The following is a 23921-nucleotide window of genomic DNA, read 5'->3' as shown; positions in this document are numbered from 1 at the left end:
TTTTCATTCCCAGGAAGACGACGACGTGAGACCGGAGAGCAAAGTCCCCTTGGAGAAGACCTGGACACAACCAAACAACAAATACTTCTGAGAGAGGAAGATGCCTCACACACGACTCATCTTTTACATCACCTAAATGAATTCAAGAAACCACAAAGCCCAAGTCAAAGTCATAGTTACCATCTGATTCATAAGCACTGACAGAGGCCAGAAAATAACTTTTCACTAATATTGTGGCTCCACAGCTAAGTACAGGTTCAGAGTGAGGCACAACAGTGTTGACAATTATGAGTATTAAAACTTCTGAAAACAGAAGCCTCTGGGTGAGTGTTTAGCCTAGCTGTTGAAATGCCTACCCCTCATACTGAGCCGCCGGGTTCAGTATCTGCTCTGGCTCCTGACTCCAGCCTCCTGCTAATGGAAGGCAGCAGTGTGGCTCAAGGTGGCTGGGTTCCTGCCACCCAGGGGGAGACCCTGACTGAGCTCCAGGGTCTGCAGCCTCCACCACGGCAGACCTTTGTCAATCAGTGGGAGTGGGAGGGATCTCTCTCTGCTTCTCAAATAAATAAATATAAATAAAAGCTTAACTGTTTTTAATATCTAAGAACAAAGCTGAGTAACAATACAAACCTAAAAATGAAGATACCTTATGAGAATTAAACTAATAACATTACAAATAATAGATGGCCTCGGTGGTGTGACCTATAAAAATAACATAAGAGTGTAACCATATAGCTGAGAATATTCATGGATTCAATTAGCATTTATTAAGCACCTACTATGTACCTGTACTACTATGTACTACTTGAGGTCGATAAAAGTGAATGTGGTTGGATTATAGGACAGCAGAACTGAAGCAGTCTTCAATAAAGTTGAAACATAAAATTATAATCTGCTTAATTATAATTCTTATTAGAAAAAGAATGGCTTTGGTATAGGTGATTTTTACCAGTTTTTAAAAAAAAGTTTATGCTTTCAGTAACCATTATAAAAGCCAGTACTGTCAACACTGTAAGAAAAGTAAGAGTTAACGAATGACTAAAAGTTACCTCATTTAATGACTCAGAATCTCACATACCACGTTGAATTTCTCTTTCTCTGGATTATAAAAAAAAAAAAAAATTTATGGGAAAGGATCTCCACTACCCATATTCTACCCACATGTACATCCTATACCATAGGACTTAGTAATCAATAAATCTGCTAAACTAAATGATATAATGTGAGAGCACTTAAATGTAATTTTAACTAAGAGTACAGAGGAAATAAATGAATAATGAGAATGTGGTAGAGACATACAATGGGATATTTTCAGGCAATAAAAGGAAGGAAATTTTGATATACTCATGATCTACAACACAGATGAGTTGGAAACACTAAGTGAAATAAGCCAGACACAAACAGGAAAATATGATTCTACTTGTATAAAATATCTAGAATTTTCTAGTTCTAGAAATCTAGTTCTACAAATGGATGGTTGTTCAACATTGTAAATATCTTATGCTATAAATTAGATACCTAAAATAATTAAAATGGTAAAGTTTGTCATATATATTTATTTTACTATAAGAAAAAAGTTGTAGAGATATCCTAAGACATCTTGTTTAAATGGGTTATATCTATCATTATTTACCTTATTTGAAATTAAAATTGAGACATTTTAACAAGTTAACAGCAGTAGAGATGCTGTAATTCAAATCAGCACCCTGATATGGAATGGCAGCATCCCAAGTGATGGCTTAGCCCTCTGTGCCATGAAGCCAGCCCCTTACAATACTTATTCATTCTAAAGTAAGAAAAATATTGCTAATATAAATAATGTATTTTCATTTAAAAAAAAACTACTTTTCAAAAAAGAATGAAGAGATAACAGTAACTGTCACTTTTTGTAAATCTCGTGTAACAGGCTGAAGCAGGGAAGTGTGCTACTCCAATGAAGGTGGTACTTAACCTAGGGCGAGCGGCTGAGGGAAACTCTAGGCTGAGCAGGGTGGCGGAAGGTGGGGGCAAAAACCCTGACAGGGCAGAATCTGGGGCATGGAAGCAATGGAAAGTGTGGCTACTGTTCAGGAGGTCAGAAGAGGAATACGAGAAGAAGGCAAGGTAGACGCTGTCCAGATTAGGAATCAGAATTCTACTCTACCTACAAGGGAAATCCAGTGCAATGATTTTGTAAGACTGCTACAGAGCTGGAGTTGCGGGGCAGCACGTTAAGCGGCTGCCTGTGACGCCAACATCCCATTTTGGAGTCCCTGGTTCAAGTCCTGGCTACTCCACCTCATATCCAGCTGTCTGCTGCTGCACCTGGGAGACAGCAGACAATGGCCCAAGTACTTGATTCCTGCCACTCACGCAGGAGTTCAGATGGAATTTTCCTTGCTCCAGGTGTCGTCATATCTCGCTCTCTCTCTCCCTCTCTGTCATTCTGCCTTTCTAATAAACAAAACTCTTTAAAAAGAGTAAAAAGGATCTCTACTGTGTGAAAACAAATTACATGGAAAAAAGTATATAGTAGTTCAGGAATGGCATCCTGTTAGCCTGGAACTGGATGGCAGCAGTAGAGAAAAAGCACAGAGGAGGAACTTAACGACACAGTTTGGAGATGGAATTCTTGGAGACTAGCTGGAGGCAGCCTGAGAGAGGGAGAAAGTAAAGAATGGCCACTGGGGAATGGCTAGCCTTGTAATTCCCTCAGAAGCAAGGAGTGTATCCTAAGCTCCGTGGACAAGTCAGTTTGGGAGATGAAACTGATCACTCCGAAAGGCTGGAGCTCAGGAAGACACTGGGCAGCAGTCATCTGCGCTTTGATGCTACGTTAACCATGGCTCCGATGAGAGCATTTAGGGGGAGAGCAATCAGGTCACACTTACAGGACAAAATCATTTCAATCACTGCACATTTTTTTTCTTTTTTTAAGATGTATTTATTTGAAAGGCAGAGTTAGAGAGAAAGTGGCAGACACCGTTCACTGCTGGTTCACTGGTTCACTCCTGAAATGGCCTTATAGGCCAGGGCTGGGCCAGGCTGAAGCCAGGAGCCAGAGTTTCTTTCGGTTCTCCCACGTGGGTACATGGGCCCAAGCTCTTGGACTATCTTTTGCCACCTTTCCCAGGCACATTAGCAGGAGCTGGATTGGAGGTGGAGCAGCCGAGACTCAACCTGGCACCCATATGGAATGCCGGCACTGCAGGCAGCAGGTTAACCGGCAGCACCACAGCACAGGCCCCCATTGCAGATTTCTAGTTTGAAACCACGGAGTCTAGAAAGTAGAAAAAGTTAAATGCCGAGAAGAGGAAAAAAGTGTCAGCCCTAAATCCTACCTTCATAATAAGGACATTCTCAGCTGAGGGAGAGAACGGTTCACAGAGACCTGCTCTAGAAGAATCGCTGAAGGAAGTTCCTCAGACAGAATGGAAATGCACAAGGAGGCCTTCCCCCTCAGAACAGGGGAGGGCCACGCCCCGGGTAAACACAAAGGCTGCTCTCCCTGAGCTCTTCAATATAGCGGATAGCTGGAAGCAGAAAGGATAAAACCAACTGTAAAGGCCAATCTATGTACAAGTCATTTCTAACAGCTGTAATGTGAAAATGGGAAAGCAACAGGAACTACAGGAGAGTTTCCACATCTCACTTAAAGAAGTAACATACAAATCCAACTGAGTGTGAAAAGTTCTTGATGTATATGGAAATTCCCAGAGCAGCCACTATGAAACCTAAACCAAGAGGCATAGCCAAAGACAAAGTAGTTAAACTATATGGGATACTAAAAGTAGTGCTGAGGGGCCGGGCTCCCGGACTAGTTGTTAGGATGCCCACATTCCATATCAGAGTGCCTGGCTCCGTTTCTGACCCCAGCTTCCTGCTAATACACACCCCTGGGGGCAGCAGTGATGATTCAAGTACTTGGGTCTCCACTACCACCTGGGAAACTTGGATTGTTTCCAGCTCCCCAGCCCCAGCCATTGCTGGCATTTCAACAATTAACCAGGGGCAGGCGCTGTGGCATGGGTGAGTTAAGCCACCATATGTAGTATCGGGACCCCATATGGGTACGGGTTTGAGTCTCAGCCATTCCACTTCTGATTCAGCTCCCTGCTAATGTGCCTGGGAAAGCAGCAGAAGATGGTCCAAGTGCTTGTGCCCAGACACCCACTTGGGAGATCTAGATGAAGCTCTTGGCTCTGGCCTGGCCAAGCCCCAGCCATTACAGCCATTTGGGGAATGAACCAGAGAATGGAAGATCTCTATCTCTTCCTCTCTCTTTGTAATTCTGACTTTCAAATAAATAAATAACTCTTTGGAAAAAAAAATTAACCAGTGGATGGAAGATCTCTGTCCATGTCTGTCTGCATCTATCTCTCTGCCTTTAAATAATAATTTAAAACAAAAATTACTAACAACATGAAGTGCTAATTGGGATGTGACCAAATGAAGCTCTCATACATTGTTGGACGAATGAAATGGAAATCGTACAGTTACCTTGGAGAATTTGGCAGTTTCTTAAAAGTAAAACATATACTTACTATGACCCAGGAACCCCATTCATTTATTTATCCTATAAAAATGAAAACATGTTCACACAAAAAGCTGCAACATGTTTATAGCAGCTCTATTCAAATTATTATTCAAAATTATCTAAAACTGAAAACAACTGAATTATCCCTCAACAGGTGAATGAATGGATAAACAAACTGTGGTACATCCATACAATGAATACTACTCACCAATAGAGAGGAACAAACTATTGCTATCTCAAACTATCGGTAAATACAATAACTAGGATGAATCTCAAAAGCATTATGTCGAGTTTCCCAAAAAGCCAGTGACATTTCCCCAAAAAAGGCAATCGCTGTGATTACCAGGGTTGGGGAAGGCAAGACAACAAAGTGAGTTTTATGGGGTGAGGGAACACTGCTGTGGTTTCAGTGTGTCCCCCAGGGGCTCATGCACTGGGGAGCTGGGCCTCAGTGGTGGGTCACCGGCCCCTCCCCGCCCTGCTCTTGCTTCCTGCCTTGCCATGGAACTCCCTTCTCTGGCAAGAGCTCCACGCTGTGACGTCATCCTCCACGAGGACGTCATCAACCAAGTAGACGCCAGCACGATGCTCTGTGAATCTTCAGAGCTCTGAGCTCAGTAAGCGTCTTTTCTTTAGAAAGCACCCAGTCTCAGGTATCTCATTATAGCAATGAAAGAGACTAACAGATACAATACATTGATTTATTTTAATTTATTTTAAAAAATTCTTATGTTTGAGACATCTTGCCACAAAACATAAGAGCTACAGCAGCATATTTTCTCTTTCTCCACACCAGATTCTCAGCTTTTTAAATTAAACATTTAATTTTTAAAAAAAATTTTATTTGTATTTATTGGAAAGGCAGAGAGCCAGACAGATCTTCCATCTACTGTTTCACTCCCCAAATGCTTACAACAGCTGAGGCTAGGGCAGACTGAAGCCAGGAGCCCAGGACACAAGCCAGGTCTCTCACATGGATGGCAAGGACCCAAAGTACTTGAGCCATCACTTGCTACAGCTCAGGTGCACTTCAGTAGCAAGCTGCAATCAGAAGTGGAGCCAGGACTCAAACTCGGATACGGGATGCAGGCATCCCACGTGGCCTTTTACTGCTGTGACAAACCCCCACTACAACTATTTTTTTCCCCATCCTCACTAAACTTGAGGTCCAGACTCAGCAAAGTGCTACAGTTCACCAGAATGGCCAACCCCCAGAGGCAGGCTGGGAGGTCCTCCGGCGGTCATGCCCACGAGCCCACATTGCTTACGAAAATATGTCCCAGAGCTACATACAACACCTTCTCTGAGAGGACTCCTAGCAAACAGTTTCTCCACCGCATTCATTTCCAGCGACCCGTCAGAAGCCAGCACTCTGGAGAGAAGCCCAGGCGGCACATCCCCTGGTTCAGTTCAGGGAGTCTGCTTCAGAGGAACCCGGGCTGACCAGAGAAGAGGGGCTGGATGTGTGTGAACGAACAAGGTGAGGCCCCCATGGGCAACTGACAGGACGCAGCAGGGAGCGACTCTGACTGCTGAGAGCAGTAGCACACTGACCGCTACTTCCCGAACACTGGTCTGCAAGGCTCCCCAGGGACCCGCCGGAGCTCAAGGGGACATTTACAAGTCTGACCGAACAGGGTGAGGTGCTGGCAATGGAGGGGAACAAGAGACAGATTCAAGAAAGCTTCAGAGCAGACTTGAAACTTTCTGGGAACAAAGGAAACAGATGTTAAATCTCTGATTTGGAACAAACGGAATGTAAAGTAACATTCAGACAACATTATAGAAAGAGTTACAAGAACAATACGAGAACATATGAGGCAGGTGCACTGAGAACACAAATCCAGATGTTATCAACATGGTTCAGTAATTCATATAAAAGACAAAGAAAACTATTAACATCACATCAAAAATATTTATCAATTAAAAAGTGGCAATAATTACAGGTTCTTATATTCAGTTTCTGAAATACTCCGTGATGCAAAATACTGTATTACTAGGTGGTGGTAGAATCATCGGGGTTTCTACCCTTGTCCCTTTTTTTCTTCTCATTCTATACATCCTCCTAGGTGAAGTTACTCGTGTGCATTCCGTTCAGCTAGAACCCTAGGCTGCCAGTTCCTGTACTGGTTTCCTGCAGCTGCTTAACCAATGATAAACCAGACAGCCTAAATCAAGAGAAATGCGTTCTTACAGTCTTGGAGGCCAGAAGTCTGAACTCAGCACCAGGGGGTCAAAATCAAGGTGTCAGCAGGGCAACAGCTCCCTTTGGAGGCTCTGAGGGAGAATCCATCTCTCTGCTTTCACAGTTCTAGCGGCTGACAACAATCTTTGGTTTCTGACCACATCACTCAGTCTTCAAGGCCAGCATCTTTCTATTTCTCTCTGTTCCCTCTTAACATCGGCTCCCCTGTGTGTGTTAAGTCTCCCTCTTAAACATGTGATGACATGCGGGGCCCACTCAATTCACGTTAAGCTCCCAATCACACCTACAAAGACTGTACCATCACCTTTCCCCCAACACACACAGGAAGTAGTATTCACAGGTCCCAGCAATTAAGGCGTGGACAGCTGGAGAGAGCCACATTTGGCCTACCACAGCTTCCCAATCTCACCAACAAACAACACTTTTCCAATTATCACATCACTTGATTCCTATAGCCGAAGGACATTTGGATGCCTTAGAAGCTACAAAAACTCATTTTGTTTCTATTTCTGGCTCATTTCTTTTTTGTTTTATGTTCATGAGAGTGTGAGTGTGTGTGTGTGTGTGTGTGTATGCGTGTGTTGTTGCTGTGGTAGTGGTTTATTTCTGACATCCAAACCCAAAACCCAATCATCTTTCTAGATTACTGTTTCTTCTCTAATTCCCTAACAAATTCTACCTCTTAAATCTCTCAAATCAATCTTATCTCCTCCATCCATCACAGGAGGTATTTACATTGGGAAAGGACTCATCTAGCCATGAACAGAGAGGACTCTTTAAATAGACAGCCATCATTCAACAATGTGATCACTGATCATATTCATCACCATACCTTGCATTTAGCAGGCATTCAAGTATTTTTTTTTTTATTTGAAAGGCAGTGATGGAGAGAAGGAGGGAGGGTGGGAGGGAAGAGATACAGATCTTAAAATCACTGGTTCACTCTCCAAATGGCCCTAATGGCCAGGGCTGGACCACCGTGGTCTCCCACATGAGTGGCAGGGGTTCAAGTACTTGAGCCATCTTGTGCTACCTTCCTAGGCACATTAGCAAAGAGCTGGATCAGAAGCAGAGCAGCTAGGACTCAAACTGGCACTCCAGTGCGGGACACCAGCATTAGAAGGGGCTTCATCCTCTGTGCAAACTGCTGGCCCCTTAGGTACTTCTGCTATATCACAATTTATGATATTTATGGCCTGTGCCCTGAAGAATAGACATCATTACCACCAACCAACATAGGCTTGGGAATGTCAAGTCATTTACTCAAGACCCAGAGCTAGCTGGTGAAACCAGGATTCAAAACCTTAGGTCTTATCTAACTCCAAAGCCCATGCTCTTTGCAATATACGCAGCTAATGCAATAGAGTGGTACAAAAGAACTGAATAAGCTCATCTTATTTTACTTTCTAGGGAAGAATTTAAAGACAGCCCATCTCCCAGAGTGAGCTGATCACGATTCACCTACCCACACAGAGGATGGCACTGAAGAGTCACACCTAAGAGACTCACCAATCTGATACGCTTGTGTGCTTACCAACCAGTCTACTCCAGCAAAGGAAGCTGGACACGTCTGTCATTTGCCCCCAGCAGCAACCACAACCTTTTCCGGAGTTGATGCCAAGTCAGAGCTGTTTTTAAATGTATACAGGTCATGCTAGAACTAAGACTCCATGAAAAGTATCACCAGACAATGTTCATCTCTTGGAAAAACAACTCTGATCAAAAATGGAACAGTGTCTTTCCTTTTGAGCTTTCCTCAAAGAGTGAGCTAAACAAAGTCTTCCTTTATCGCATGGCTCATCTCACAAACAGCTTGCCAAAAAAGGTAACGTATGTGTGGCTATTCACTGGAAACATTTCTCTGAGCTCCAACCTTTCTCTAATCTTATTCCGTCAGGACACCTATCACTGCCTTGTAGATAACTTGGTAAGATAACAATCCTTCTATGTGATGCAAAAAACAAAAATTTTTTAAAAGCTGATCCTTCCATTTCAGACCTGGGGAGCTAACTCTCCAATCTCTGTAAAGAGGTATGTCTACGTATGTACACACTCCCTCTCTGTATATACTTGGGTACTGGCTGCACAGTTTCCTGCTGGTTGAATTCAGGTATTTCCAATTGACAGCCCCCAGTTAACCTCTTTCATCTCAAATCCTTAGAGCCTGGCATTCAAGATCATTTTATCTCTTAAGTCACAGATATGGTCTGCAATACTTCTCCACAAGTAAGGGCATACATCTAGTAAAACATGAAGATCACCAGCTTGCTGGTGAAGGAACATTAAGTGGTTCTACTCAAGATACTGGGTAGGAGCCTGTGCTGTGGTGTAGCAGGTAAGGCTGCCACCTGCAATGCCAGCATCCCATATGGACACCGCTTTGAGTCCTGGCTGCTCCACTTCCAATCCAGCTGTCTGCTGTGGCCTGGGAAAGCAGTGGAAGATGCCCCAAATCCTTGGGCCCCTGCACCAGCGTGGGAGACTCAGGAGAAGCTCCTGGCTCCTGGCTTTCATATTGGCTCAGTTCCAGCCATGCGGCCATCTGAGGAGTGAACCAGCGGACGGAAGACCTTGCTCTCTCTCTCCCTCTGCCTCTCTGTAACTCTTTCAAATAAATAAATCTTTAAAAAAATTTTAAAAAGCAAAGATACAGATTTAACTGCACAAACACTGTTTCATAAACTATCAGTAACAGCTGTTTATTATGGGATTCCTGGTTTAGCTGATTTGATTTTCTAATAATGTATTTCAGAAATTAATCTGCTACAGAAAAGCAGTGGCCAATCCCTTTGAAATTTATCGATTTCTGGTTGTTTTTATAACTGAACAGTACCACCTTGAAGCATTCCTGGAATTCTGGTTAATATCTATGGCTTACCATACCTTTACATATTTGAATGAGATAAATATAAATTATATTAATCTCTCAAATAATAGATTGAACTGATGTAATTTACTTAAACACAAACTTCTCTGAAGCTGCTTGTATTAATTTTTTTTTTCAAAAGATTTATTTATTTGAAAGGCAGAACAGAGAGGCAGAGGGAAAGAGAGGGGAAGGGAGTCTTACATCCACCTGTTAACTCCCCAAATGGCCTCAGCAGCCTGAGTTGGGCTGATCCAACGCCAGGAGCCTGGAGCTTCCTCCAGATCTCCCATGTGGGTGCAGGGGACAAGGACTTGGGCCATCCTCCACTGCACTCCCAGGTCATTATTAGCAGGGAGCTGGATTGGAAGTGGAGCAACCAGGACTCAACTGAAGCCCATGTGGAACCCCAGAACTGCAGGTAGCAGCTTTACCCACTACGCCACAGCGCAGCACCCCGAGTTATTTCTAATATAAACATGTGTGTAGGTATTTAATACTGAATACTTACATGACTTTTGTATAACTTATACAACTTATATCACTGAAGGGTCTTCAGAAAGTTCATGGAAATGTGTATTATGAAGAATTATGTATAGATTCCAAAATTTTTGCACCAAAAAACTTTTCATGAACTTTTTGCAATATCCATATATATCACACACATTTAATATAACTTGTATAATACTTACACAACCACTCATATATGTAAGTACTGAGTATATACTTCTATACTGCTCATTTCTAAAAAATATTTATTTATTTTAAAGACAGTTACAGAGAGTAGAGAGAGGTCTTCCATCCGCTGGTTCACTCCCCAAATGTGCGCAGTCACCAGAGCTGAGTCGATCTGAGGCCAGGAACCAGGAGCTTCTTCTGAGTCTCCTGCATGAGTGCAGGGGCCCAACGGCTTGGGCCAATCCCCCGCTGCTTTCCTAGGCACATCAGTAGGCAGCTGGATCGGAAGTGGAACAGCCAGGACTCGAACCAGCACCCATATGGGATGCTGTCGCTGTAGACTGGGGCTTTAACTCGCTGCACCACAGCAAGGCCCCTGCTCACATATTTTAATATACTACTTAACATGGATTATTCAAACTATTTCAATCATTTATCAGCATCTACCTGATACATGTCCATTATTATGGCAGTATGTATGTCATTAGTACGTATCTAATTGTCATATTCTAATAATCCAAGATTGCACAGATTTGATCCAAATTCACCTAATGTATATGCTGTATTTTTGAAAAAAACTCATGTGTAGACAGAAAATACCAAGAAAGTCTCTTAAGAATAAATTAGATGTTCCAGAGCAGGTGCTGTGGTCCAGCAGGTGCAGTCGCCATGTGGGATGCCTACACCCCATATCAGTGCAGCTGAAGTCCCGGTGGCTCTGCACTCCCCATCCCATCTCCTGCTGATATGCCTGGCAGGCACTGGATGAGGGCTCACAAGCCTGGGCCCCGTCACTCATGTGGGAGACCCAAATAGAGTTCCTGGCTCCTGACTTTGGCATGGCCTAGACTTGACTATAGCAGGCATTTGAGTAGTGAACCAGCGGGTGAATGACCCTCTCTTTCTCTGTCTCTCCTCTCTCCATCACTTTGCCTTTCAAATAAATAAATCTTTAAAAGTAAATAGCATCCTTAATAAAACAAGTATTGTGTGCGTTATATGATAATTAATACTTTTTAAAAATAGAATCATTTAACCCAGGGTTTCAGAACCGTGAAACTACTGTTATCTGTGGCTGGACAATTTTATTGTAGGGTTGTAGGTTGCAGGATACAGCAGCAACCCTGGGCTCTACCCACTGATGTCAGGAGCTCCTCTTCCCCAGATGTGACAACCAAAACATTTCTATACATTGTCAAATGTGCCCTGGAGGGGGCTGCTGTTGTGGCATTGTGGATGAAGCCACCACCTCACATGGGTCCGATCTGTGTCCCCACCGCTCCACTTCTGATCCAGCTCCCTACTGATGGCCTGGGAAAACCTCTGCCACTCACATGGGAGACCCAGATGAAGCTCCTGGCTGTGGCCTGGCCCAGTCCTGGCTGTTGAGACCACCTGGAGAGTGAACTAGCAATGCAATATCCTTCCCTCCCTCCCTTCCTTCCGGTATAACTCTTTTAAACAAATAAATCTTTAAAAAAAAAAAAAGTGCCCTGGAGGGCAAATCGCCCCCAACTGAGAACCAATGACTTAATTTTGATCAAAGATGTAACTCAAACCCAAGTTTCCGGGGGCCGGCATTGTGGTGCAGCGGGTTAAAGCCCTGGCCTGCAGTGCCAGCATCCCATATGGGCGCCGGTTCGAGTCCCAGCTGCTCTTCTTCTGATCCAGCTCTCTGCCAAGGCCTGGGAAAGCAGTGGAAGATGGCCCAAGTCCTTGGGCCCCTGCACCCACATGGGAGACTCAGAAGAAGCTCCTGGCTTCTGGCTCTGGATCGGCACAGCTCCGGCTGTTGCGGCCATCTGGGAAGTGAACCAGCAGATAGAAGACCTCTCTCTCTGTCTCTACCTCTCTCTGTACCTCTGTCTTTCAAAATAAATAAAACTTTAAAAAAAAAAAAAACAAGGATAAGAACTTAAAAACGAACAATATTTTTTAAAGGTTTATTTATTTATTTACTTGAAAGTCAGGGTTACACACAGAGAAGGAGAGGCACAGAGAGATGTCTTCCATCCGATGGTTCACTCCCCAGATGGCCTCAACGGCCGGAGCTTGCGCCAATCCAAAGCCAGGAGCCAGGAGCTTCCTTCGAGTCTCCCACATGGCTGCATGGGCCCAAGAACTTGAGCCATCCTCTACCGCCTTCCCAGACCATAGCAGGGAGCTGGATTGGAAGTGGAGAAGCCAGGACTCGAACCAGTGCCCATATGAGATGCTGGCACTGCAGGCGGCAGCCCCACTCACTATGCCACAGCGCAGGCTCCTGAAGAACATTTTTAAAAAGAGGAGGACTTAACAAGCTATATAACCTATCAAGATAAGAGTTAATGTATTTTAAAAACTTACTTTAAAATTTAAAAACTGGGGACTGACATTATGGCACAGAGGGTAAAGCTGCTGCCTGTGAAACCGGCATCCCATAAGAGCGCTGGTTCAAGCCCCAGCTGCTCCACTTCTGATATTGCTCCCTGTTAATACCTAGGATGGCTGTCCCCTTGTGGGAGACCTGAAAGAAGTCCTGAGCTCCTGGCCTATGACAGACCCCAGCTCTGGCCCTGGCAGCCATTTAGGGAGTGAACCAGCAGATGGAAGAGCTCTGTTTCTGTCTCTCTCTCTTTGTGTAAAGTCTGCCTTTAAATAAATAAATTTTTAAAAAATCTTAAAAACTAAAGAACATCAATTTATATGCTTAATAAATAATGAACATCTATCATATCTACTCATACCACCTGGGATAACATGCTAAAGAAGTCGTTATTGGGAGCTGGCACTGTGGTTCAGAAGGTTAAGCCACTGCCTGCAGCGCCAGCATCCTATATAGGCATCAGTTCAAGTCTGGGCTTCCCCACCTCTGATACAGCTCCTTTCTAATGCACCTGGAAAAGTAGCAGAAGAGAACCCACCCAAGTGCTTAGGCCCCTGCCACCCACGTGGGAGACCCAGAAGCTACTGGCTCCTGGCTTCAGCCTGGCCCAGCACCGACCATTGCAGCCATTTAGGGAGTGCACCAGCAGATGGAAGATCTCTCATTCTGTATCTCTGCCTCTCAAATACATAAATAAATCTCTCTTTTTTTTTTTTTAAGTCATTATTGGGGCCGGCACTGTGGTACAGTAGGTTAATCTTCTACCTGCAGTGCTGGCATCCCACACGGGCAGTTCTAGTCCTGGCTGCTCCTCTTCCAATTCAGCTCTCTGCTATGACCTGGGAAAGCAGTAGAAGATGGCCCAAGTCCTTGGGCCCCTGTACCCACAGGGGAGACCTGGAAGAAGTTCCTAGCTCCTGGCTTCAGATCAGTGCAGCTCTGGCCACTGCGGCCATTCGGGGAGTGAACCAGCAGATGGAAGACCTTTTTCTCTGTCTCTCCCTCTCACTATCTATAACTCTACCTCTCTAATAAATAAAATCTTTTTTTAAAAAGTCATTATTTCCCAAATGCATCCCTTTTCCATAGTCAATTTTAGAAAATGCTGAATACAGACTTACATCAAAGCAATATCTTATTTATTACATACCTACTATACTCATGCTCACAGTAACCCTCCCAATGGCAGCTCCTACATGTAGAACATCTCAGACTTTTTTTCCCCTTACAAACGCTTTTCCCTGAACATCTCAAAAGCGTATTCCAGGGAACAGACTCTGAGATCTGAAGTGAAGGAAAGGAGACTACAGCTATGTGTCAGTGCTGCATTTACATCGACCAGAATTTCCTAATTCTCAAAATAATCCTGTCAGGTAATTAACTTGTACAATATCACAGGTGAATTACAGAAGATATCATTTAAAATTTGTCTACCAATTGGTCTATGAAGCCCCACAACATTGTCTTTTAATAAGAACAAGAAATATTACTTACTGATGACGTAAAAAAGCCAAAACAAAAACAAGCATACACACTGAAGTACAAAGAAAACAAGCCGTCCATTTAAAAAAAATGCAAAGGAGCTGAACACTTTGCCAAAGGCATTATACGAATGGCAAATAGGCGCAAGAAAATACGCTCAACATCAGAGCCATTAAGGAGACACAAATTAAAACCACAAGAAGACACCACTACACATCTGTTAGAACGGCCAATATAAAAAAGTACCGACAATATCAAGTGCTGACGAGGATGAAGACCAACGAGGACTCTCATCCACTGCCAGGGGAGCACAAGGTGATACAGCCCTGCTGGGAAGCAGTCGGACCGAGTCAGGAAGTCAGACACTGACCACACAACCCAGTCACCCACTCCTGAGCATCTGCCCTGGAGAAACGAAAACTAAGCTCACATAAAAACTTACATAAAAAGGTTTATTGCAGTTCTATTCAAAATTGCCCCAAATGGGGCAGGCACTTGGCCTAGTGGTCTACAGCAGTAGAGATGCCCACCCTCCTTACTGGAGTGCCTGCGTTAGAGTCCCAACTCGGGCTCCTATCTCCAGCTTCCTGCTACTGCAGCCCTCGGCAGGAGGAGGGCAGCAGACGCCAGCTCGGGTCAGTGGATCCCCGCCACATGCCTGGGAAAGCTGGCTTCAGTTCCAGCCATTGCAGACATGTGGGGAGTGAGCCAGCGGATGGGAGCGCGTGCACCCCCACACACGCCCTCTCTTCTTCCCCCCTCTGTGTGTGTACTCATGCGTATGTCTCCCGTGTTTTGTATTTTAATTACCCCAAGCTGGAAACAATCTACCTGTCTCCCAGTGGATGAAAGGATGACCCCCGTCTGGCACACGCTACAGTGGACTACTACTCAACGACTGAGGAGGATGAGCTATCCACACACACAGGCGGCACGAGATCGCAGCAGCAGCATGCTGAGTGTCCCACAGGAGCAGTGTCCAAAGGCTAATATGACACGAGTCTAGTTACAGGACACTTTTTGAAAGACAAAACTACAGTGAAGGGGAACGGCTCAGTGGCTGCCGGGGTGAAAGGTGGGGAAAGAGGTCACTACAGAGGGATTTCAGGAGGGGAGGTCTTTTGGGTGAGGGAATTATGCTGGTGACTGTGGGCTTACACAGATTTATACAAGTCAAAATTCACAGAATGCACAATAAACCAACACAGGTCAATTTCACTCTGTGAGGATTTTAAAAAGAGAAAAAAATGTGAAGCACATTTTCGCACTAGTAAACATAAAGTCATGCCATGAATATCCCAAGAAAACCATTAAATTTTAGCAACACCTAAAGATGAGAATGTATAGCTTAACCAGAATTTTAAATTTCCATATTCACTTTAGATAAAAATACCTTTGTTCAGAGCTGTGACTGAAGTTCGGTGATAGCAAGTCATTCCCAAGCACATAAACTTGTGGAATTTAGCACTGCAAGGTCTTTGCTTCTTGGCAGACACACATCGCCTGCATTGTCTAGGCAAAAGATAATGAACTATCTAAGGGATGAAAGGAATGTGCCAATCCTCTTTCCCTCGTGGAATTCCCGAAGTCAGTGGTAGCTGGCACCTGGTACAACGACTTCAATGCAAGCTCAAGGCTGACATTCCTAGCAAGGGACTTGCAAATAAACCTACATCATTCCTAGGGACTCACAACCCAATCCTTTGTAATCCAAGCAGTCAGCTGTTTCAGCAGGACTAGGGAAGCATGCAACAACTGCTTACACACACACATTTCTGAACATGGAACACAGATGAACGCACGTGTGCATATGAACAAAACTACCCCATCCACAGAACATCCCAAATGTGTACTTATCAGCAGTTCATCAATGTACTAATTATGCAAATGTTTACCGAACATCCACTTTGTGCTCAACACTGTGACAAGAACTAGGGACATATCAGTAAACCGGCAACACGAGGCCAGAGGCTCCTTAGATCACCACATGCAGTTACGACTCTAGCAATTCTTCATTACAGCAATCCTACAAAGCAGCTCGAGTGAATGAGGAAGAAGGCATTCCAGGAAAAGGGTAACTAATGACAACAAAATCACGTGGTACCTTCCGAAAACTGAGGGGAAAAATGCGTTTGTTTTCTGTTTGCCTTTTGTGCAGAGGGCGCGTGTGAGTGAAAATAATGTGATGAGAATGAAAGCAGGAAAGGGCAGCAAGGCCCAGATTTTGGAAACCCTTAAATGCCACACCAAGAGGTTCAGATGTATTCTGTTGGAGACTAGAAGCCATGAAAAAGCTTTACCAATCTCAAGAGTTTGCTAATAAAAAATTGATACCTAAAGAAACTAACAAAAAATCTATCTCTGTTTACATACTTAGGTATAGTACAAAGTGATATTCAGATGGTCAACAAAGCACAGCATTAGGACACAGCTCTGAGGGAGGCAGAACAGAAGCACAAATTCAGAGAGAAGCAGGATTAAGTTACAACTTTCAGCTGCTAAGGAAGATCTGTTCATACGTTTGTGAAATAGGGAATGGGGAGCAATAAACTGCTGTGGTATTTAGATTCCTAAATACATTTAAAAGAGTGATGCAATGATGTGTTAGTTTTATTTTTAAATGTAATAGCATCAAAGTGATATTCTTCATAATTATTTCAAGCTATAAAATTTTTAGATGTCATTCAAAACATGTGCAATTGAAGAAATACTTTACTGTATAGGTCTATGAAATTTGATGCTTATGTAAATGCACGCCATCACGGTTTACCTGTTCACAATACAAAGGTGCATCTTTCATCCTCTCCCTCCACAGTCACATCTCTCACCTACAGACAGTTCTGGAATGCATGTGAACAAGTATGAAGAACACTGCTACAGTCAGTAGTATTAATAATGCCAAAATACTCGATAGGCAACAGCAGAAATCTACTCTGTGGACCAAATAATATATTCGGGTCAATCAACAGAGCTGGTTAATATACTTACTGACTTACGGTCCCTTGAGTCAAGAATTAACTTTCTCCACAATATGCACAGGAGACAGTCTAATTTCTTCCAGAAATTTCTCAAATCTTTAAACTGAAATGCTTGACTATAATGGATTTTTTCTTTTAAAGATTTCTTGTTTGAAAGTCAGAGAAGGGCCGGCACTGTGGCACAGTGGGAAAAGTTGCTGCCTGCAGTGCCCGTATACCATATGGGTGCCGGTTTGAGACCCGGCTGCTCCACTTCCGATCCAGCTCTCTGATATGGCCTGGGAAAGCAGTACAAGATGGTCCAAGTCCTTGGGCCCCTGCACCCACATGGGAGACCTGGAAGAAGCTCCTGGCTCCTGGCTTCGGATCTGCACAGCTCCAGCCACTGCGGCCATTCGGGGAGTGAACCAGCAGATGGAAGACCTCTCTCTCTCTCTCTCTCTCTCTCTCTCTCTTTAACTCTTTCAAATAAATGAATAAGTCTTTTTTTTTTTCTTTAAAAAAAAAAAAGAAAAGAAAAGAAAAGAGAGATGGAGAGAGAAAGATCTTCCATTCACCGGTTCGCTCCCCAGCAATAGCCAGGGCTGGGCCAGGCTGAAACTAGGAGCCAGGAGCTTTATCCCAGTCTTCAACATGGGTAAAAGGGGCCCAAGCACTTGGGCCATCCTCTTTTGTTTTTCCCAGTCCGCTAGCAGGAAGCTGGATGGAAAGTGGGGCACAGGAGACTTGAACGGACGCCTATGTAGGATGCCAGCACCATAGGCGGCAGCTTTACTATTACCACAATGCCACCCCGTATAATGGATCATTTCTAAATGACCTCAGGAGTTAGAATTTTTTTCCCATTTTCTGTTTGTCTTTTTTCAGAAAGTTGTGCCTCAATAGTAAATCATAAAAGCTTAACACAAACAAGAAGGAGCCTTCTGCACAGAAGGGGGTTTTAATCAGTCTTAAGTCAAAGACAAGGAACTTTAAACAGTTATGAGTAATATAATTGGGGAAATCAAATACAGTAAATAGCCAGCCTGAGAGAGCTCTTGTTGAATTATTTAAGAGCATCTGTTCAATTCTACCAGCACTACAGAACAACCTGATATCTTGGCCATCGAGTAAGCATTAAAAAATTATCTGTCTCTAACAAAAACAAACAAAGAAACCCACAATTCCACAGCATAGTTGTATTTGCGAAAAGCAGGAACTCAAATGTGGGGCCAGTGCTGTGGCACAGTAAGGTAAGCTGCTGGCGCACCAGCACCCCCTATCAGAGCACCAGTTCAATCCCTGGCTGCTCTATTTGTGATCCAGCTCCCAGCTAATGCACCTGGGAAGGTGACAGACAGATGTCCCCCTGCCACCCATGCTGAAGACTGGACAGTTCCTGAGTCCTGGCTTTGGCCAGCCCCATTTGGGGAGTGAACCAACAGATCGAAGAGTGCTTGCTTGATCTCTCGCGCTCTCTCTCTCTCCCTCATTCTGCCTTTCAAATAAATAAAATCAATCTTTTTAAAAAAGAATTAAATGGAGAATGGCAACGTAAATCATTTGTATTAGAATTAATAAAAATGGAAACCCTCCTTCACTCTACAATTTCGAGCAACTGCTCCATCCAATAGACTAGAGTTGCAGTTTAGTTAATGGCTGCCCCTGTAACTACCGCCTCCGAAATAGAGCCACACCTTTTATTAACAATAGGCCACATTTCGCACCCCACTTCCAGCAGGGTTTCACTGTCAGCTAAACTACAGGGGAACAGAGACACAGATCTAGAGAGTGCTCTCAAGGTGCTCCAAGTCCATGCTACTGACTTGGTTGGAAAAGCTCACTGCCCACGGGCACGAGGGAAAGTACAACATACAATTAAATCATGCTACACAGAGTCACAAAAAACTAGAAATGAAATTCTCTAAGGAACTCTGGGAAACCTCGGAGAATAACTTTTCATGCTCATGTTCTCATGTAATTATTTTCTCATTTCTGAAAAAAGAACAATATAATCACTAATGGGAGAAAAGCAAGCACTCAAACCTAGCTTCCATTAGTCAGAGATTCCACACTGATTGCTGTAATTATTTCCCTAAGAGAAAGAGGAAAAACATAGAAACAAAAAATCTCAGTACAGGCCACAAACACCTTTATCCTCACTACAACTCATCACAGAGCTAGAACTCAAGAAAACTCACGGCAAAGTAAAAAACAAATTAATATCCTTAAAAATACAGAGTTTAAAGAGCATTTTCAAGCAGCAAAGACTAGAATCGAATGTTGGTGTATACAGACTTCAAGAAAAGGAAACTGCTCGGTCCTGTCGGAGGAAGATTGTAAAGTAGGCCGTGCTTGAGCCCTCTTAGGGAATCCATCCCATTCTCTCTCCAAGAACTCAACCCCTCACCACTCCTTCTCCACCACTCTCTGTGCAAAACCAGACCCGAGTGTATACACACGCCACCCCAGGTCAACCCCTCTCCATGAAGTGCTGGAGTGACTTTATCCCTGACTGAACAGTGATAAGAGCAAGAAGAGAATGGATTTAGTTATTTTAACTGTACAGCAGCTAAAGGCAGAGGGCACCAGGGGAGACCAGAGCAAGGACTCCACAAAGTAGTACTAAGCTCCAGCCTCAGAACTTAAAGATAATCTGACAAGTAACTTCAATAAGAGGTGAATATATAAATAACACCAAAGAGCTCCACCACAGAAATATCTGCATCTTAATAGGTTACACAGCAAAAATAAATTTCCCCCAAAGAAAGAATTTTAGATGTTAACAAGTTCCTCAAATCATGCAACACAGCCTATTCCACACAAATGGCCTAAAAGCAAGCCAACCTCTTCTTTAAAAAAAAAAAGATTTACTTATTTATTTGAAAATCAAAGAGTTACACAGATAGAAAAGGAGAGGCAGAGAGAGAGAGAGAGAGAGAGGTCTTCCATCCGTTGGTTCACTCCCCAATTGGCCAAACGGCCGGCGCTGTGTCAATCTGAAGCCAGGAGCCAGGACCACACAAGCCAACCTCTTCTAAAAATACTAAATAACCGGGTCAGGGGGTCGGCGCTGTGGCATAGGAGGTAAAGCCGCCACCTTCAGTGCCAGCATTCCATATGGGTGCTAGTTCAGGTCCTGGCTGCTCCACTTCTGGTTTAGCTCTCTTCTGTGGCCTGGGAAAGCAGTTGCAAGATGACCCAAGCCCTCGGGCCCCTGTGCCCACGTGGGAGACCTGGAGGAGGCTCCCCGTTTTGGATTGGTCCAGCTCCACCCGTTGCAGCTGTTTGGGGAGTCAATCAGTGGATGGAAGACCTCTCTGCCTCTGCCTCTCTTTAACTTTGCCTTTCAAGTGAATGAATGAATCTTTAAAAAACAAACAACAAAAAAAAACAGGGTTGACAAATGTCTACCAAGAATATTACAGGGTACTTTGCATTTTACAATATAGACATTACAAGCTTAATTTGGACATATGTAAACTATGAAAAACAGTAAAATATAAAAAAATTTTCATTAAAAAAAAACTTCTATACCTCTTCTTCCAAAACCATCAAGAAATATTTGGAAAGCATGTTCTAACAAATAGCCCATACAACTGGAGTAACGTAACAAACTTAACGGCAGAAAGACTTAAGGCTTTTTAGAAACAGCACTTTAGTTTGCTCCAAACAATACCAAGAGTTAAAGTGGATAACCTATAGATGGAGATTTAATATCCATTAACTATATATGCATATATATATATTTTTTTCAGTTGTTTCATTACTTGAGAATCAAAGAAACAGAGACAGCGACAGATCTCTCCCTTCTCCCCAAGTGCCTGTAACTCCAGAGCCAGAGCCAGAGCCAGGAGCTGGGGAAGCGATCCAAGTCTCCAACATGGGGGGCAGGAACCCACTTGCACTCGGCACTGCTGCCTCCCAGGGTCTGCACTGGAACAAAGATGGAGTCTGGAGCCAGAACCAGGATGCAAACCCAGGAACTCTGATGTAGATGTGGGCACCTTAACTCCTAGGCTGACCACATGCTCCAATTATTGAATACTCTTATCAATTTTCCAGTAGTTCTAAGCAAAAAAGAGAAGGGGGAAAGATATAAAGGGGAGCTTCTCCAGACCTCCTCTTACTGCCTCTTCCCTTTGTTAGTTCCCGTGACAAGTCTAGAGTACTTTTATTTCAAAGACAGGAGAAAAGATACAAGATAGTGTGTTTGGTTTTCAGTAGATGGGTAAGATAGAACATGTACGTGGCCATGGCAGCAACAGGATGACAATGCCAGAGAAAAAAAATAAAGCAAGCCAAGACATTGGTTCAGACTCCTGTCTGACAAGTCTTCAGCTGGTTCCTACACCCATCCCCTAGACTCCGTGAACAGATAGGTTCTCCCCCTCCCCTCCTCACAATGGTAAAGCCACTACCAGACACCTGCAACTAAGAATTCTCCTAACAATAAAAGTTTAGTAAATATCCAGAGGTTTAATTAAAATATAAGAACAGGCAAGTCTACAGCTACCTAAAGGAAATAAATCAGCTATTTAAGGAGTAGACCAGGAAGGGAAAACCACTCTACTTAAATGGATGTCGTTACAGAAAAAACACATAGCTCTTAATTTTAGTCTCCTAGCAGACAGATATCCTAGGAGGTTTTCCTACTGGCTGGCATGCCACTGTCTTGTAAGTGTAATAAATGAGACGGTGAGCTCATGCCCTAGGCAGGGAAGCTAAAGGCTGATGACAGGCAATGATGCAGCAAATTAAAATAAAGGACACTACATGATAAATTCTTACAATACTATCTCTAAACAAGATTGCAAGAAAGGGATCAAAATTAATCATCATTCCTTTTTTAACTATATGCATAAAAGATTTCTTAAAGTTTTAAGAGTATTTAATTTTGGGAGATGAGGAATATTCAAGTGCTACTCAAGAAAACAAAAATACTAAGGCTTTTATTAGCTTTAGTTTTGAATACTGTTACATTTTCCTATCCTAAGAAAAATGTGAGCAGTTAGGAGTTACTTCTATGTAAAACCTCACCTTCTATGTGAAAAACTAACTCAGAAGTCAATCAACAAAAAAGGCAGCTTTAACTCAGCATAGACAGGAAGGACAGACAAGTGAACAGCAGGGTCCTCTTAGTGACAAGTACAAAAATCCACTGATAACAGATTTTAAAAAATAACAATAAACCAGAAAACCCCACTGTTAGAGCACTGAGCCCTGGTTGCAAGCCAGGCTGCTCCAGTAAGCATCCTGATTATTCCAAAGATGCCCTGAGGTCCAACCCATCCCTTCTGGCTTCTGCCAGGGGCACGGAGGCGGCTGAGCGAGTTCCAAGAATAGTCGTGCCACACCAGCCCCAGCCAGCAGGTCCTGCTCAGGGACACGGCTGGCTCAGGGCTATCTCGCCCTAGGACAGAATTCAGAAGGGCAGTCGGTTGCTACTACTGTTTATTTCCTTATCCACCAAAAGCCCAAGAAAAAGCAGATTAAGGAACCTGGGATTTAATGATTAGTTCATTTAATAATATTAACGGGGGGGGGGGGGGGGAGAGGATTGAACAAAAATTCTCTTCCATGAACCTGATTTCTTGGGCTATCTGGAAAATTGTAGGTGCCAAAATCACTTTGTAAAATATTTAAAAAGTGGCTATCCTTCTTCCTGCAAAGTTGAGGTAGACAATATATTCACAGGTACAATGTTCAGGTAAAAGTCACAGTTTGGTCAGACAATAAAAACTACTGTCTTTACTCTGTTCAGTCATTAGAAACCAAGGGAAAAATTCCTACCACACCACCTTACGTGTTACTGGAGTATCATGACCTTCTGATAGAATGCCCATAAAGCAAAATCTAGAACTCTAGTTTCCCCATTCATTGTATCAGACGACTTCAAAAAGTCCACAGGAAAAGAAAAAAAAAAAAAAAAAAAAAAGGAAACTAAAGGCTAAAAGGAAAAATATAACCTGTATTTCTCAACATAAATTCCTTCAAGTTCAAGACACTTTATAAGTGATGATCCCAAGCAAGTCCATCCCCTAAGAACTGAAGGTCCTAGGAATTGTAATCAAATTGCTTTCACAGTATTAATGCAAGAAAAAATGGGTGCCCTTTAAAGATTTTTTAACATTAGGAAAAATAAGTCAGGAGCCACATCCAGCCTGGGAAGTGGATGCCTAATGACTTCACATCAACACTTTCATACAACTGCCACCACGAGATGAGAAGAGTGAGCAAGAGCACTGTCCTGGTGGAGAAGGACCCTCGGGGAAGCTCTCCTGGGACAGGAGTGAGGTGGAGTGGGTGCAGCCAAAGCTCTGGCTAACTTTCTCTAAATACTCTCCTAATAAGCGGAAAGTCAACAAGACTCGACAAACCTGTTGCCGGGAAGGGCACCGCCGGAGTCTGAGCGCGGAGCTCCCCACACACATCTACAGTGGCTGGTCACAACCTGCTCTCGGGGTCTAAGCCACTGAGTGGAAGCAGTGAGGACGCAGGCTGGAGACGGTGAGCCTGAGCTGTGAAAAGCACCTCTCCAGGATGGTCCCAGCCAAGGGAAGGGAAGCAGAGGCCAAACGCTCATGCGTGGAAATGAAAAGGTTGACCTGGTAAGAGAGAGTGCAGCAGAGTTTGCGGGAGCCTGGGAAGGGCTGGGGGAAAGGCAGGGGGCAGGGAGCTACCGGGCCCAGAGGTGCACTTGGGTAGGAGGACTAGCTTCTGATGTTCCAGAACATGGCTGGATAACGACGGTTAGTTATTCTGTATTTCAAAATCTCTACAGAAGATGATTTTGAAGCTACCCAACATGAAGAAACGATACATGTCCAAGCTGAAGCCAACTACCCAGA

General features: G+C 43.6%; 1 protein-coding gene across 2 annotated transcripts in view; it reads right to left on the bottom strand.

Moving 5' to 3' along the window:
- Positions 1-23921, bottom strand: part of ABL2 (ABL proto-oncogene 2, non-receptor tyrosine kinase) — a 118586-nt gene that overhangs the window by 35058 nt on the left and 59607 nt on the right. The window lies entirely within an intron of this gene.

Source organism: Lepus europaeus, chromosome 5, assembly GCF_033115175.1.
Source record: "Lepus europaeus isolate LE1 chromosome 5, mLepTim1.pri, whole genome shotgun sequence".
In the NCBI taxonomy this organism is placed as follows: Eukaryota; Metazoa; Chordata; class Mammalia; order Lagomorpha; family Leporidae; genus Lepus; species Lepus europaeus.
The sequence above is the reverse complement of the archived record's forward strand: the minus strand, read 5'-3'. Positions and strand labels throughout refer to the sequence as shown.